Source organism: Megalobrama amblycephala, linkage group LG6 (genome assembly GCF_018812025.1).
Source record: "Megalobrama amblycephala isolate DHTTF-2021 linkage group LG6, ASM1881202v1, whole genome shotgun sequence".
NCBI lineage: Eukaryota > Metazoa > Chordata > Actinopteri > Cypriniformes > Xenocyprididae > Megalobrama > Megalobrama amblycephala.
Window position 1 is genome coordinate 2,558,047 of NC_063049.1, and position 15,919 is coordinate 2,573,965.

A 15,919-nucleotide genomic window follows, 5' to 3' on the forward strand; every position below is an offset into this window, starting at 1 on the left:
AAATTATGGTAAGATAAAAGGTCTAAGTGTTACGTTACACAGGAGGTCGGAGACACAGGTAAAGGTTATGATGTTTATTGAGACAACCAGAGCAGTAACTGGTAAGTACTTAGATGAGGTTTTCCAGACAGTAGATATATCAAGACAGTAATACTTGACTTGATCTTCACACCAGGTTTGATGAAGACAGAGAGATGAGGACCCAGCCAGAGGATATATCAAGACAGGAACACTGAACTTGATCTTCACACCAGATTCAACGGTTACCAGGAGACAGGGAACAGCGACTGCACACAGACACTCACGAAGGACTGGAGAACATGGAGGATTCTGGAGACACACTGAAGACAGGTAAGGAGTCCGTAAGGCAAGCATTCAGGTAAGTATGCATTAACGAGACCGGACAATGACTGAGTGACTGTGAGCGTTTTAAATAGCGCTGCTGATTGGGCTGGTGATGAGTGTCAGGTGCATGTGATCAGTACTCTGCCTCTTTGAGCTGGTCTGTTAGGGTGTCTGGCATGGAAGTCCTGCAGAAGGCTTGGGTCCAGGATGTCAACTCTAGGTACCCATGATCTCTCTTCAGGACCATATCCTTCCCAGTCGACAAGGTACTCTTGATGGCCACCACGACGACAGGAGTCCAGAACTTCCTTGATTAGATACGCTGCTCCATCCTCCACAATGATAGGAGGAGGGGGTTCTTCTGCATCACCAGGCTCTGTGGAGGGAAGAACAGATGGGTGATAAGACTTTAACAGGGACACATGGAATGTGGGGTGAATTCTGACCTCAGGAGGAAGTTGTAGCTGGTATGTGACAGGGTTGATTTGTTTGATGATGGTGTAGGGGCCAATGAATCTGGGACTCAGCTTCTTGCAAGGTAAGCACATCCGTATGTCTCTAGTGGATAACCAGACCTTGTCTCCAGGCTGATATACAGGTGCTTGAGACTGCTGAAGATCTGCTGTAAGCCTGCGTCTCCTGAGGGCTTGCTGGAGTTGAAGATGCGCTGAGGTGGTGGATTGACGGAGGGAGTTCTGGGTGTACTCGGCCCAACCCAGGAACTGGTTCCAGGAGTTCTGGTGGCCGTGACAGAAGGTACGCAGGAAACGGCCAATCTCCTGTATCTTCCTCTCTGTCTGCCCGTTCGTCTGAGGATGGTATCCAGACGAGAGGCTAATGGTCACATCTAGGAGTTTGAAGAATGCCTTCCAGACGTGAGAGGTGAAGTGTGGGCCACGGTCAGATACTATATCCTCTGGTAATCCGAAGTATCTGAAAACGTGGTTGAACAGGAGTTCCGCCGTGACTAGAGCTGTGGGAAGTCCTGGGAGTGGAACCAGACGACAGGACTTGGAGAATCTGTCCACTACAACCATGATGCAGGTATGTCCATCTGATGCTGGGAGATCCGTGACGAAATCCACTCCTAGATGTGACCACGGGCGAGTTGGAACGGGCAGAGGTTGTAGTTTCCCGGAGGGAAGATGACGAGGGCTTTTGGACATGGCACATTCCCTGCACCCCTTGATGTACATCCTGACGTCACTTGCCATGTTGGGCCACCAGAAGCACTGTTTAAGCAGCAAGAGGGTTTCATTGACCCCTGGGTGGCCAGTGCCCAACGACGCGTGTGAGGAGTGGATGAGTGGAATGCGTCATGTCCGTGGGATGTATTGTAAACCTGGCAGGCAACCCGGCGGAGGGTTGGTGGAGGCATTGGACTCGGGTAATGTTTCCTCTGACCAGGTTATGGGACTGACGATGAGCTTCTCCGAGATAATGGACTCTGGTTCTTCGGAGCTTTCCTCGGGACTGTGAATACGAGATAGAGCATCAGCTTTGACATTCTTGGGACCTGGACGATAGGAAATGGTGAAATTGAAGCGAGTGAAGAATAATGCCCATCTTGCTTGACGTGGATTCAACCTTTTTGCTTCTCATAGGTACTCCAGGTTTTTGTGATCAGTAAGAACCAGAAATGGGTGTCGAGCTCCTTCGAGCCAAATGCCTCCACTCTTCCAGGGCGAGCTTGATGGCAAGTAACTCCCTGTTCCCAATGTCATAGTTCCTCTCCGCCGGGTTGAGTTTACGGGAGAAGAAGGCACATGGATGGAGTCTACTCGGTTTCCCCTGCTGCTGGGAAAGGACTGCTCCCACTCCTGTGGTGGACGCATCAACTTCAACCACGAAGGGGAGTTCTGGATCTGGATGGACAAGGAGGGGAGCAGTCGTAAAGGTGGTCTTGAGGTCTCCAAAGGCCTTATCCATTGCTGGGGTCCAGGACAGAGACTTGGGCTTGTCACGGAGCAGGTTGGTGAGTGGAGAGGTGATGGAGCTGTAGTTATGAATGAATCTTCGGTAGAAATTTGCAATCTTTGGAGTTCTTTGATGGTGGTGGGAAGTAGCCAATCCTTGATGGCGGAAACCTTCCTCTCGTCCATGCGGACGCCACTGTGATCAATGATGTAACCTAGGAACTGCGCTGAGGGCTGGTGAAACGAACACTTTTCGGCTTTCAGGAACAAGTGGAAAGCCCTCAGGCATTGGAGGACCTCCGCAACGTGATGGCGATGTTCGGCCAGGCTCCGGGAGTAGATGAGGATGTCATCGATGTAAACTATCACAAACTTGTATAGGAACTCCCGGAGCACCTCATGCATGAAATCCTGGAATACGGAGGGGGCGTTGACAAGTCCATACGGCATGACCAGATATTCATAGTGGCCAGTAGGTGTCACAAAGACGGTCTTCCATTCGTCTCCCTCAAGTATCCAGATGAGGTTGTACGCGCTGCGGAGTTCCAACTTGGTGAACACAGTGGTGCCGCGGAGATGTTCCAGCGCAGATGGGACGAGAGGAAGTGGATATCTGAATTTAACTGTTATTTTATTAAGTGATCTGTAATCAATGCAAGGCCACAAGCCTCCATCCTTCTTGGCCACAAAGAAGAAACTTGAAGCAGCAGGGGAAGTAGACGGTCGGATGTAGCCTTGTGATAACGCCTCAATGATGTATTCCTCCATGGCCTTCTCCTCCGGAATGGACAAGGAATAGATCTTTCCTCTGGGCACTGGCTCACCGGGGATGAGGTCTATGGCGCAGTCCCACGGCCGATGTGGAGGCAGTTTGGAGGCCTTCTTAGGACAGAAAACGTCACTGAAGTGGGAATAACAGTCAGGTATGTCGATGGATCTTTTCTCCAAAGGACTCTCTATGGATGTAACACAGACATGGATCTTCTTGGAACTAGGAGTCTTAGAGACTTTACTTGGAACTTGACTTGGAACTTGTAATACCGGGAAACAATCAGGAAAACATTTGCTACCCCACTTCAGGACGTCTCCTGTCCGCCACGAGATGTTGGGATCGTGCTGCTCCAACCACGGGCGCCCTAGAATCACGTCAGATGTTGAGTCCTCCAGAACCAGCAGATGTATGTCCTCATGGTGCAGAACGACCCACCATACGACGAACTTGACAGAGGGGACGACCAGTTACGGCGTGGATCTGGAATATCTTGGGCGAACTGACAGTCTTGAGGTTGTACTGGTGACAGAGGGCTCATGAAATTTCCAGCTGACCCAGAGTCGACATTGACTGGAATACAAACATCAGCAGCAGTAAGGTAGGCAATAATGGTGAGTGGATTTTGATGGTTTAATGCAGGAAGGATGACACTCAACATGGATCGTGTTGGACGAGTGGGGCATTCAGCTCTGATATGCCCTGGGAGACCACAATATAAACAAAGACCCTGGGTCAGCCTCCTCTGTCGCTCAGCTGGTGACAGACGTGATCTGTCGATCTGCATCTCAAAGCTGGATGGTTCTGGGGAGCTGACGGATTTGGGCTGGCGGAGGAATGTAGGAAAAATTTGCTGGTGTGTACGGGTGGCGAATCTGATGGAGAGTTGGATGAACTTCTCGAGGCCGATGGAATCCTAGTATGCAGCGAGATGCAACCGCACACGTGGATCCAGACCCTGACCCTTTCGCTTTATCGTCAGGGTACAAGTGCGGTTGCATCTCCAAAACCAGCGAACATTGCAGGATGAATCCGTTGCAATCCTCCGCCGAGCCAGAGAAGGGCGCCGGTCGGGCCATGGGACTGGCTAACACAGATGGCGAAGAAGCGGTGGTGCGGAATGCGGAAGTGCTCGCTGATGATGCTGGCGTGGATGTGCTGGTGAGAGTGCGACGAAGCGCACTTGCCATATCCTGGAATGGATCGGGACTGCTCATCGTGGTTGCTCGATGGTGTTGGTCCGGTCTTCTGTTACGTAACACAGGAGGTCGGAGACACAGGTAAAGGTTATGATGTTTATTGAGACAACCAGAGCAGTAACTGGTAAGTATTTAGATGAGGTTTTTCAGACAGTAGATATATCAAGACAGTAATACTTGACTTGATCTTCACACCAGGTTTGATGAAGACAGAGAGATGAGGACCCAGCCAGAGGATATATCAAGACAGGAACACTGAACTTGATCTTCACACCAGATTCAACGATTACCAGGAGACAGGGAACAGCGACTGCACACAGACACTCACAAAGGATTGGAGAACATGGAGGATCCTGGAGGATCCTGGAGACACACTGAAGACAGGTAAGGAGTCCGTAAGGCAAGCATTCAGGTAAGTATGCATTAACGAGACCGGACAATGACTGAGTGACTGTGAGCGTCTTAAATAGTGCTGCTGATTGGGCTGGTGATGAGTGTCAGGTAGGGATGGGTATCGTTAAGGTTTTAACGATATTACTACTCTTACCGATACTGCTTATCGATCCGGTACTTTAACGGTATTCTTATCGGTACTTTTTGTTTATATATATATATATATATATATATATATATATAAAAGAGCTGAATTAACATTGCTTTATATTATATAGTGTCCGGCATTTTTGGTGTTTTATGTAAGATACAGTAAGAACATGAACAAAGAAAGTAAAACAAATTGACAAATACAATAAAACAAAGATACAAATGAAATAAAGTGCTTTCATTTGTTCATGTGTTCAGGTAATATAGACCTAGCCTATAAAAGAAATCTAAGTAAAGTAACCAAATGTAAAATAACACTGCATGGTTTTCACAGTATAAATTAATAGATTAATGCTTATTAAGGATAACTATATCCAGAAGAAGCGCTGAGTGATTTTCTCTTTGCATTTTGTTGTTTGATTAGCATTGATGGCACAATCATCAGAATGTGACTGCTGTCACTTTAAGACAATAGATATTAACACACATCAGATTTTCTCCCAGCTTTTCATTTACACTTACGATATAAACTGCGTTTAAGTAGCTAAACACGCTCCAATCCGGTCATTTTAACATATTTGTGTGTGTATTTGATCGTTTTGACGTGCACCTGAAGCCCAAAGTGTAATTTGTTTGTCTATTAGAGACCCGTTTTGAAGCGCGCGCCGCACACACAATTCAGCCTGAGGAACAGCGTCTCTTGCGCGGATTATTGTGCTTTCAGCGTTTTAAAACGTTGATAATAATTATCAAACATTTACTGCAATTTAGCAACAGTAAAGACAACAATCACCGATTGTGCTGATTCTGACGTTAAGTTTGGGTTTAGGGAGAAATGAACGCGCGCAGCTGTGAATAGAATAAAGGGGTGGTAGACGAACCGTGGATAGTTTTTAATAGTTTTACCTCAGAAATCTTCTTTCTGATGATACTTGGAAGCCAAAATCGAAATCAAAAATAAAATAAGCATAATATCACAGACCTAAAGTGTAAGCAGACGTTTAGTTGTTTAGTTCTCTCCTCCATCGTCACCATTAAACAGGGATTTCATGTGAGCGGCTGCGCGCGCTGTAACTGCGTGAGCGCGATCTCTCTTCTGGATTCCGAAAGCAAAAATGCACCATAGACAAATGTCCTAATATTATTGCATACAGACACAGCTGGCGACTCTGGCGAGATAGTATTCGCAAGATAATGTCTATATAGCAATAATAAATGTACGTGTATTTTTTTCATAATTTCTCCAGTACCGATAGCAGAACCGTTAAAGTCAGAGCTTATCGATACACCGGTCTTTCAAAATTTAGCCCCGGGGTCAATTTAATACCGGGTTTCGGTACCCATCCCTAGTGTCAGGTGCATGTGATCAGTACTCTGGTGAGGGAGTGCGACGTGATTGGCTGGGTGCAGAGCCTGGTGTGTCTGTGACACTAAGCCACCGGAGGCCGATTTAAGTAATGTAAATAAATAAAAAGGAAGAGGGAAAACATGCAAAAGATAAAGGCATGTATGCAGCTATTACTCATATCATAATAATAGTAGGCAAATAATGAATCACTTATGTTATGTTGCTTGCTATGCTATTACACATTGGGCAACAATATTCATTTTTCTTCATTCATCTTACATAACCAGACAGTAAAATATGATTTTGTAACATAATGTAACTTTTTATAAACAAACGTAATATTGCTCACTTTAATATTTTACTGTAAAGTTGTGCAGTTTTGGAGGATTTATGGTATTTTTTTTTTGTTATTTATTTGCCTCAATTTGTAATAATTTAAGTATATAAATTCATATAAAATAGCAAAATTTTATGTTAAATCCACTTTAAAAAAAGATACACATTTCTTCATTTAATTCATAATAGACATGAAAATGTGCCTGGGTTTAGTGGACAATTGCTGCCATCTACTGGAAAGCAAAAACTTAAAAAAACAAAACAAATAAAATAACATGAATTTTTTTAACTACAGCCACTAGATGGCTGGAGAAATAATCAATGGTTCACATTATAAAATCATAACAATAAAAATGACTATATCAAATTTTAGCATTTTTTGTACTATAGTTTTTTTTTTTTTTTTTGTGGGGGTATTTGAAGATATTTTTTAAAAATACAATTAATTACAAGGTTGTAGAGAACAGTGCACTATTGCAGACTTATATACTGAGGTTTTAATTACATTATTTTAATATAGTCAGTCTTGAATTAAAGTGGTCTAAGGCATGAAACTCCAGGGCTGAAAATGAGTCCCAATCCGGCCCTGAACGTGAACATGAGGCGAGATTGTGTCGGGTCGGTGCAGCTCAACTTGCAAGTGTTGTTTTCTAGCATAGACGTGCCAGAGGGGGTTAGTGCTCGCCTCAAACATACCACTACAAGTCAATTAACCATCATAAGGACTTAGAAAACTATTTATGAAGGTAAAAAAGTTACTTAGTTCTGCTTTAATTAAAAATAAATAGTATTATAGGCCTATCCATTTCTGATAATTCCAGGTTGCTATGGTCACACAGGTTGTTTACACGTTTAAAAATTATCTTGTGGCCACCACATATTATCATGTTCCCACGAGTTTTTATGTCGTGGCCACGACAAAACTAAGTGAACCGAACATGTCACCATAGAGGACAATTGACGAACTCAAACACAACTATTAAAAAATGTTAAAAAGGAACTTTTTGAAATTGAAGATCAAGGTAAATTGTATTAATTTGTCTTCTGGGAAACATGTAAGTATCTTCTGGTGCTTCTGAAGGGCAGTACTAAATGAAAAAAATATATACAGTGGGTACGGAAAGTATTCAGACCTCCTTAAATTTTTCACTCTTTGTTATATTGCAGCCATTTGCTAAAATCATTTAAGTTCATTTTTTTCCTCATTAATGTACACACAACACCCCATATTGACAGAAAAACACAGAATTGTTGACATTTTTGCAGATTTATTAAAAAAGAAAAACTGAAATATCACATGGTCCTAAGTATTCAGACCCTTTGCTCAGTATTTAGTAGAAGCACCCTTTTGATCTAATACAGCCATGAGTCTTTTTGGGAAAGATGCAACAAGTTTTTCACACCTGGATTTGGGGATCCTCTGCCATTCCTCCTTGCAGATCCTCTCCAGTTCTGTCAGGCTGGATGGTAAATGTTGGTGGACAGCCATTTTTAGGTCTCTCCAGAGATGCTCAATTGGGTTTAAGTCAGGGCTCTGGCTGGGCCATTCAAGAACAGTCACGGAGTTGTTGTGAAGCCACTCCTCACCATCTTGGCAAACTCCATGCAGGCTTTCATGTGTCTTGCACTGAGGAGAGGCTTCTGTCGGGCCACTCTGCCATAAAGCCCCAACTGGTGGAGGGCTGCAGTGATGGTTTCTTTCTCCCATCTTTTGACTGCATCTCTGGAGCTCAGCCACAGTGATCTTTGGGTTCTTCTTTACCTCTCTCACCAAGGCTCTTCTCCCCCGATAGCTCAGTTTGGCCGGACGGCCAGCTCTAGGAAGGGTTCTGGTCGTCCCAAACGTCTTCCATTTAAGGATTATGGAGGCCACTGTGCTCTTAGGAACCTTAAGTGCAGCAGAAATTTTTTTGTAACCTTGGCCAGCAGTGTTGTGCATGAACGCGTTCAATGAACGACGTTCACTGAACGCGTTCATATTTTCGCCGAACGCTGAACTGAACGAGTCACTTTTCATTCAATGAACGTGAACGAGAGCGGCGCTCACTCTGGCAGGAATGAGCAGCATGCGCAGTTCACGTTCACGCTCATTTGAAAACTCAGGTTTTACGACACGACTGTTTACAGCAAACACCTTGATGGTGCAGCATCATGACTAGTGCTAGTACTAGTTCACGTGATTCAAACTTAGCTACAGCTGAAGCCAGTTTTGAAGAGCACTTAGCAGAGTTTTATGTACAAACAAAGGAAGACTCAGACGGAAAAAACCTCACGTTTTTGTGCAAACTGTGCCCACCGGGACTAAACAAACAAGTACGTACGTCAGCCACATCGAGTTCAAATTTGAAACGTAAAGATTTGAATGTAAATGGCATTTTCTTTGTTTACTCACTGTTTACTTCCTTTTGAAGGTGTGAAAATGTGTTGGTTGAGTATTGCACATTAAGCAGGGTAAGCCCAAGCTAAGTTTACATTACAGTACATGACTACTTTGGTCTGGTTTACATAGTTACTGCCGTTCAGAATATGCTGGATTTTTGTCAGTAGACTGATCTTTTCCCCATGAACCTGAATATACCTTATTTTTAAGTCCTGTAATTTGGTTCATGCTGGCTAAATAAAAGTTTCACTGAACATACAGTATACCTTGACTGCACCTTGTTTTTTCCAATTTCTACATATCATGATTACACATTATTTAAGGGGTAAATATTATTTTTCTCCTGGCTATAATAATTGTCTCTTGTTTATTGGTACAATAATTTTGATTAGTTTTGGAGTTGCAGTGATTTGCAGCTGGTAATGGATGGTAAAGAGGTTCTATTGAGTAAGATAGTGGCCTATCTTAAAAAGAATTTAACAAATGAACGTGAACTAGTTCATTTTTAGATATGTGAACTTAGTTCATTTAAAAAAAAAAAGAACTATGAACATGAACTAGTTCATTATCATCTGTGTGAACTGAACTTTGAGCTAGTTCTCTTTAGGTATGAACTGGCACAACACTGTTGGCCAGATCTGTGCCTTGCCACAATTCTGTCTCTGAGCTCTTCAGGCAGTTCCTTTGACCTCATGATTCTCATTTGTTCTGACATGCACTGTGAGCTGTAAGGTCTTATATAGACAAGTATGTGGCTTTCCTAATCAAGTCCAATCAGTATAATCAAACACAGCTGGACTCAAATGAAGGTGCAGAACCATCTCAAGGATGATCAGAAGAAATGGACAGCACCCGAGTTAAATATATGAGTGTCACAGCAAAGGGTCTGAATACTCAGGACCATGTGATATTTCAGTTTTTCTTTTTTAATAAATCTGCAAAAATGTCAACAATTCTGTGTTTTTCTCTCAATATGGGGTGCTGTGTGTACATTAATGAGAAAAAAATGAACTTAAATGATTTTAGCAAATGGCTGCAATATAACAACGAGTGAAAAATTTAAGGAGGTCTGAATACTTTCCACCCCCGGCTATTATATTTTATGTAAAATATTTTATTCAGGACAGTATTAAATAAAAATAACATGCATTTTACATGTTAAAATAATAAACATTTTGCAGATTAGAAGTAAGTAAACTTATGATTTCAGCTGTATACATAGGCTAAATAAAAGCGACATGAATACTAATTATTAATGCAACTTTTGGTGCTGCATGGTTTTATGCAGTGCTTTGTAGTCAATTAAAGGGTCATGACATGAGAAATCAAATTTTCCTTGATCTTTTGACATATAAAAGGTCTTTGTACCATAAAATGGTACATTTAATTTTCGACAACAAATATTTTAGCAAATGTACATTTTAGTCAGAATTATTGAGCTCTGTCTGATTGGCGTCAAAGTGTGTTAAGTGGAGAACTGCAAGAACCTTTTTTTTTCCTTTTGCAGAACTCCACTCCTGACAACAAGATGGAAATATCTGCATAACTTTCTATCATTTACAGATGGAGAATATACCTGTGAAATGTAAGATATGCAGTATGCACTGAGGAAAACACCACATCACAAACACATTAAACAGCACAAGTATCTATCTGTCAGAGCATCTAATGGGGCAACACTACACATGTTAACCAGTGTTGGGGAAAGTTACTTATAAAAGTAATGCATTACAATATTGCGTTACTCCCTAAAAAAGTAACTAATTGCGTTACTTTTTATGAAAAGTAATGCGTTACATTACTTTTGCGTTACTTTTTCTCACCGGGGCTGGGCTCGCTTGTTTGTGTATTTAATAACAACAAAAAAGTTCTATTTTTGGCAAAAAGGCCCTTTCACACCAAAAGTGAAATGAATAAGCCTCAGGCTGAGGGAAATGCATATTTACACCTGTACAGTAGAGGGTGCAGCTCAAACAAACCTTTCAGATGTGCTGCCATTCTGGATTAAAGAAGAATAGGATACAGGAGAAGGAAGTTCTAGTTCTTTTTCTAAATCTAATCTAAAGTATTTTTTGCTTATTAGTATGGTTGAATTTGGTATATTGAAGGTCAGCAGCAAAGACATTGGTTAATAATTGAGATTAAATACAAAGTATATTTGTGTAATTTAATATAGTTTATTATTACAGGTTTGCAAAAATTCTGAGATTGCATTTCACTGTTTTTATTCATTTTGAGGAATACTGAATGTTTTTGTGCAAGTGAGATGAGAAAATGCATGTTCACATTTAGTCTAAAACTGCAATAACCATCATGTTTACACAGCGCACACAACACCCTCTGCACTTTATTTCTCTCAATATGGGGACAGGAGATCTGTCAGTCAATAAAAGTGAAAAAGTAACTTGTGTTACTTATTTGAAAAAGTAACTTAGATATTTTGTTGTAAATTGAAAAAGTAATGCGTTACTTACTAGTTACTTGAAAAAGTAATCTGATTACGTAACTCAAGTTACTTGTAATGCGTTACCCCCAACCCTGATGTTAACTATATTTTAAAGCCCTTAATATAATGTATCATGTTTAAGACAAACTGGATTTGTTACTTTCCATGCAGCAGCTCACTCTGTGTCCTCCACTATTTTTAACATGTGCTCGTATCAAATTGATATAAATGGTATTGCTTCATTCCATATCGTATATAAAAAATATATCAATATATCATACAAACACAATATACTGCCCAGCCATATTAGTATCCTTTCAATGTTTAAGGGTATTCAACGCAGGTCAACACATTGAATCAATGCCTTCTATGAAGTGAAGCTTCATCTTACCCTGGTGACACATTGCTCATCGGTTGAGCTTTGTATAAAGTGGCCACATAATTGCATACACTATTTCATTTGAACTTCTTACGAAAACTTTCCACCTAATTCACAACATGTGTGTACACACAGAAATTTGTTCTATTGTTCTAAGCTGTTCTATATGCTCTATCCAAGAGTGCAAAACAAGTTCAAATGCAATAGACACCTTTTATACAGACATTACAGACCTCTGATTAACCAGCTGTACATACATGTATCCAGGGTTGGGGAGTAACGAAATACATGTAACAACGTTACGTATTTAAAATACTAAATTTGAGTAACTGTATTTCATTACAGTTACATTTTAAATAGATGGTAATCAAATTACAGTTACATTCAAAATGTATTTTAGATTACCAAAGGGATTACTTTGAATTTTTATGTCATTTATTTCATTTAATAGGCTATTAACGTAAGCTGTTTGAGGATTTTTAACCAACGAGCCAATTGTTGATGATTCTCCGACTCTGTCTGTTTAAAAAAAAACACACAAAAAAAACGCGCACAGTCTGTTCAGATATCAGCAACCTGCAGAGTGCAGAGACATGAGATCACACGTAACAAATGGATGGGAAAACAGGGTATAACGCATTTCTCTAGTAGAAATTCAAATACAGTTTTACTTATAAACATGAAAAAGGACGTACAGTAACATCATAGTGCAATGCAAGCTGTGTCTACTTGCAACAAAACTTCTATCGGCTTCAAAGGATTCAACATCTAATCTGAAAAAGCATCTTGAGGTAGGCCTAAGCTGTTCTTGGTCTTTGAAAATGTTATTTTCCTTATTTACTCCTTATTTTCCTATTTATTCGTACGTTGAGCTTTGTATGGTTATCATTACGTTTAATATTTATAAGAATTTATTAGGTCTTTGAAAAATAACACGAAATCCTCATAGAATTAACATCCACTTAATCATGCGTTGAATAATGTTTTATAAAACTAATTTCTTGGTGTACTTTACAGACAAACTTTAAATCTTAATAATTCATTCCAAATGTTTAGGTATATGGCGCGTACACGAGTTCATGATCAAAAATAGAGATGCAGTAACCTAACGTTTAGTCCACTGCTCATAAATCCAAAGGCTCTTTAGTTTTATTTTGATCTTTATTCCGGGCTAGCAAACAAACAGCTTTGTAATAATTTCCCAAAATTTCAGGAAATATTTACTAAGCCTGTCAACAGGACGTTAACACAGGCACACGCTGAATACAGACACAAAGAGGAGAACAGACGCGCCCGCAGAGAAAATACTGCACCATGCACAAGCTCACTGTTCGCAAAATAAAGGAAGAATAATACAAATATTAAATTGGGGTTGATATGAATGTATCTCTGAAGGGAACTGTCTTAAGAAAGGTTTTGATGGCTTTTCCTCTTATCTCCAGCGCAACTGTGGCCGGTTGCATAAACTTAGCCTCTGTGTTAAGACTGTGACTTAAAGCAGAACTAAGTAACTTTTTTTACCTTCATAAATAGTTTTCTAAGTCCTTACGATGGTTAATTGACTTGTGGTGTGTTTGAGGCGAGCACTAACCCCCTCTGGCACGTCTATGCCAGAATACAGCACTTGCAACTTGAGCTGCACCGACCCGAAACAATCTCGCCTCATGTTCACGTTCACGCGAGAGTGACAAAATGCTTTACGGTAATTCAAAAACAATGTATATAATATATTATGACTTTATTAGACAATTTCGAAAATTACCCACCTCCATCGAGTGTACTGTATTTGCAAATTACCCACCTCCTCTTTCTTGTACTATATTTGCAAAACTACTGCGCTGGTGAGTGTTGTAGTCGTTGTAGTCCAGAGCTGCGCTTGAAGTATTTACGACAGTGTGATTCACTGAAGGAAACTGTAGGGGGAGCTTCGCAAATCTTACTTAGTTCTGCTTTAAGATCTAGTTTGACCAACTAGCAGTTAGTTAGGGCTAATCAGTCTTACTTTTCTGATTCAAATTTACGGTTAGGCTGATCTACCTTTTTATGTACAGTAACTGACTTTACAAAGTTAGTACCAGTCTTGAAGAAAAAAATAGATGACTTTAGTTTTAAGACTAGTCTAAGCAGTTTATGCAACTGGCCACTGCTTTGTGTATAGTGGTAACCATGGAAACGCTATATCGCTGCTGCTCCATAAGCGCCACCTGCTGTCAGAGAGTGAATTTACATTTCATGCAGGTGTCTTATGTAGCACAATTTCACAAAGCTAAAGTCAGACCATGCTGTTTTTGCTGTTAATCTTAAAATTATACAATAATTTAAATGAAAAACAACTGATCATGCTCATGTTCATAACATCTTTGTTGGGATTGTGATAAAAATCCAGTGTTTGCCTCTTATATCAAAGAGCTACACATTTTTTGAACAAATAAATAACAAATAAATTGGCTTTAAAAAAAAATCTGCAACCAGTATCAGAATCAGCCACTTTGCTTCTGTTGGCCATGAAAAATCAAAATAGGTGCATCACTAATAAGAATTAAAAAATAAATAAATAAAGGATTATTTAAAAAAAAAAAAATCGAATAGTTTTTTTTTTTCTTTGCTGTTTGTTGTTTATATGGTTAATATATTAATGCAGCTATCAGTGCATTAAGGTTAAATATTAGTATAAACATATTTATACTAGGGATAGTTCAAACAAAATGATCATATTTTTTTCCAAACCTGTAAAATGTGGTGGTGGAGAGATGCAAAAAACTGTTGAGAAACCATCGGTGAGTCAGCTTTGAATATAGACCTTCTCTCGAGATTATTGGGTAAATTATTTCACTTCATTTTCTTTATAAACATTCTAAATGTTACAAACAAACTTTGTCAAACAATTTAAACCATTGTGTCATCTCGACTCTATACACCTATAAAACAAACTATATTATTAACAATATTTTGTTATTTAATATTTTGTATTCCTTCTCATGCACATCTTTACAAATATAAAAATATAATTTAGGAATGATATGTCAATAGTAAATATATATGGATGTGATGTTAAAAGAAACAAATCTTAAAAATCTTAACAAATCTTTCTTAATTTGTTTATCAAGATACTGAAATTCTTTACCAACACATAGGTTAAGTCTAATAAACTGCAGATATTTTATATATTTTGTAACTGATGTTAAAAATAGAATTTAGTAGAAAACCAAATCCTGGTGGTTAGAGGTTATTTTTAATTCAGGTTAATATTCATTAATAATTTCAAGTCATTTGTGTTAAGTATTTCAGAGTATTCCAAAGTATTTAGATTAAGTTACTAAAGTTGAGTAATGTAACGAAATACATTACAGATTACTTTTTAAAGCATGTATTTTGTAATCTGTAGTGAAATACATTCTAAAAGTAACCTTCCCAACCCTGCATGTATCTGTGTCTTTATGCAGAGCTACCTCACAGTTTCAGCTATAATGCACCTTTTCTTTACCTTTTCTGATATATATATTAAAAGGGTCATGTTAGGGTTATGTAGGAATAACACCCAGTGGACGAAATAGGTACTGCAGTCCAAATTCAAAATATTGTTTGCCCTGCCCCCTCCTTCAAAGACGCGGGTGGCCAGCTTGGACACGCAATAAGAGGGAGCGCAATTGACCCTTCGCTAAGCCACGCCCGAAAACCGTCACAGGCCAATCGTGGTTTAGCAACCGTTACTAGGCGCGGGAGGTCTGTCAAGCTTTCGAGCGAGGGAACACACCGAAGCGTTGTGCTTATGGATTGTGTTAACCTGATACCCGGTATCCTGGTAAAGGTATTGGGGTGGTGGAATTTTTTTCCCTTCCCGAAACCTAAAACCCAAATGGAGAAATGCCGGTGTTCTGACAATTTGTGCTACCCTGTCAGATTTTGCTACCTCCCATTGAAACAGTAGGTAACGTTAGCAAAATCTGACAAAATCCGAAAAATGCTAACGTTACCTATCAGATTGTGCTTCCAGCGTGATATTAACATCTATACCTACCCCAACACTAAACCTACCCTTATAATAATACAAGTACAGTAATTTTGTGTTATTTTTTCATGACAACAATGATGTAATATTGATGTATGTATATGCAGTAAGCCCGGGTAGGACAATCTGATGGACAGGTTAGCTAGCTATAGCTAACTCAGCACATCATTGCTTGGAAATAATGACGGTTCTTTGTTCATAATGCATATATTTGAACGTGAAATAAAATGATTAAAGGCAAGACGGAGT

At 39.9% G+C, this 15,919-nt stretch overlaps 1 protein-coding gene across 1 annotated transcript in view; it reads right to left on the reverse strand.

Annotated features, from left to right (window-relative positions):
- Nucleotides 1–15,919, reverse strand: part of LOC125269675 (NLR family CARD domain-containing protein 3-like) — a 55,994-nt gene that overhangs the window by 19,876 nt on the left and 20,199 nt on the right. The window lies entirely within an intron of this gene.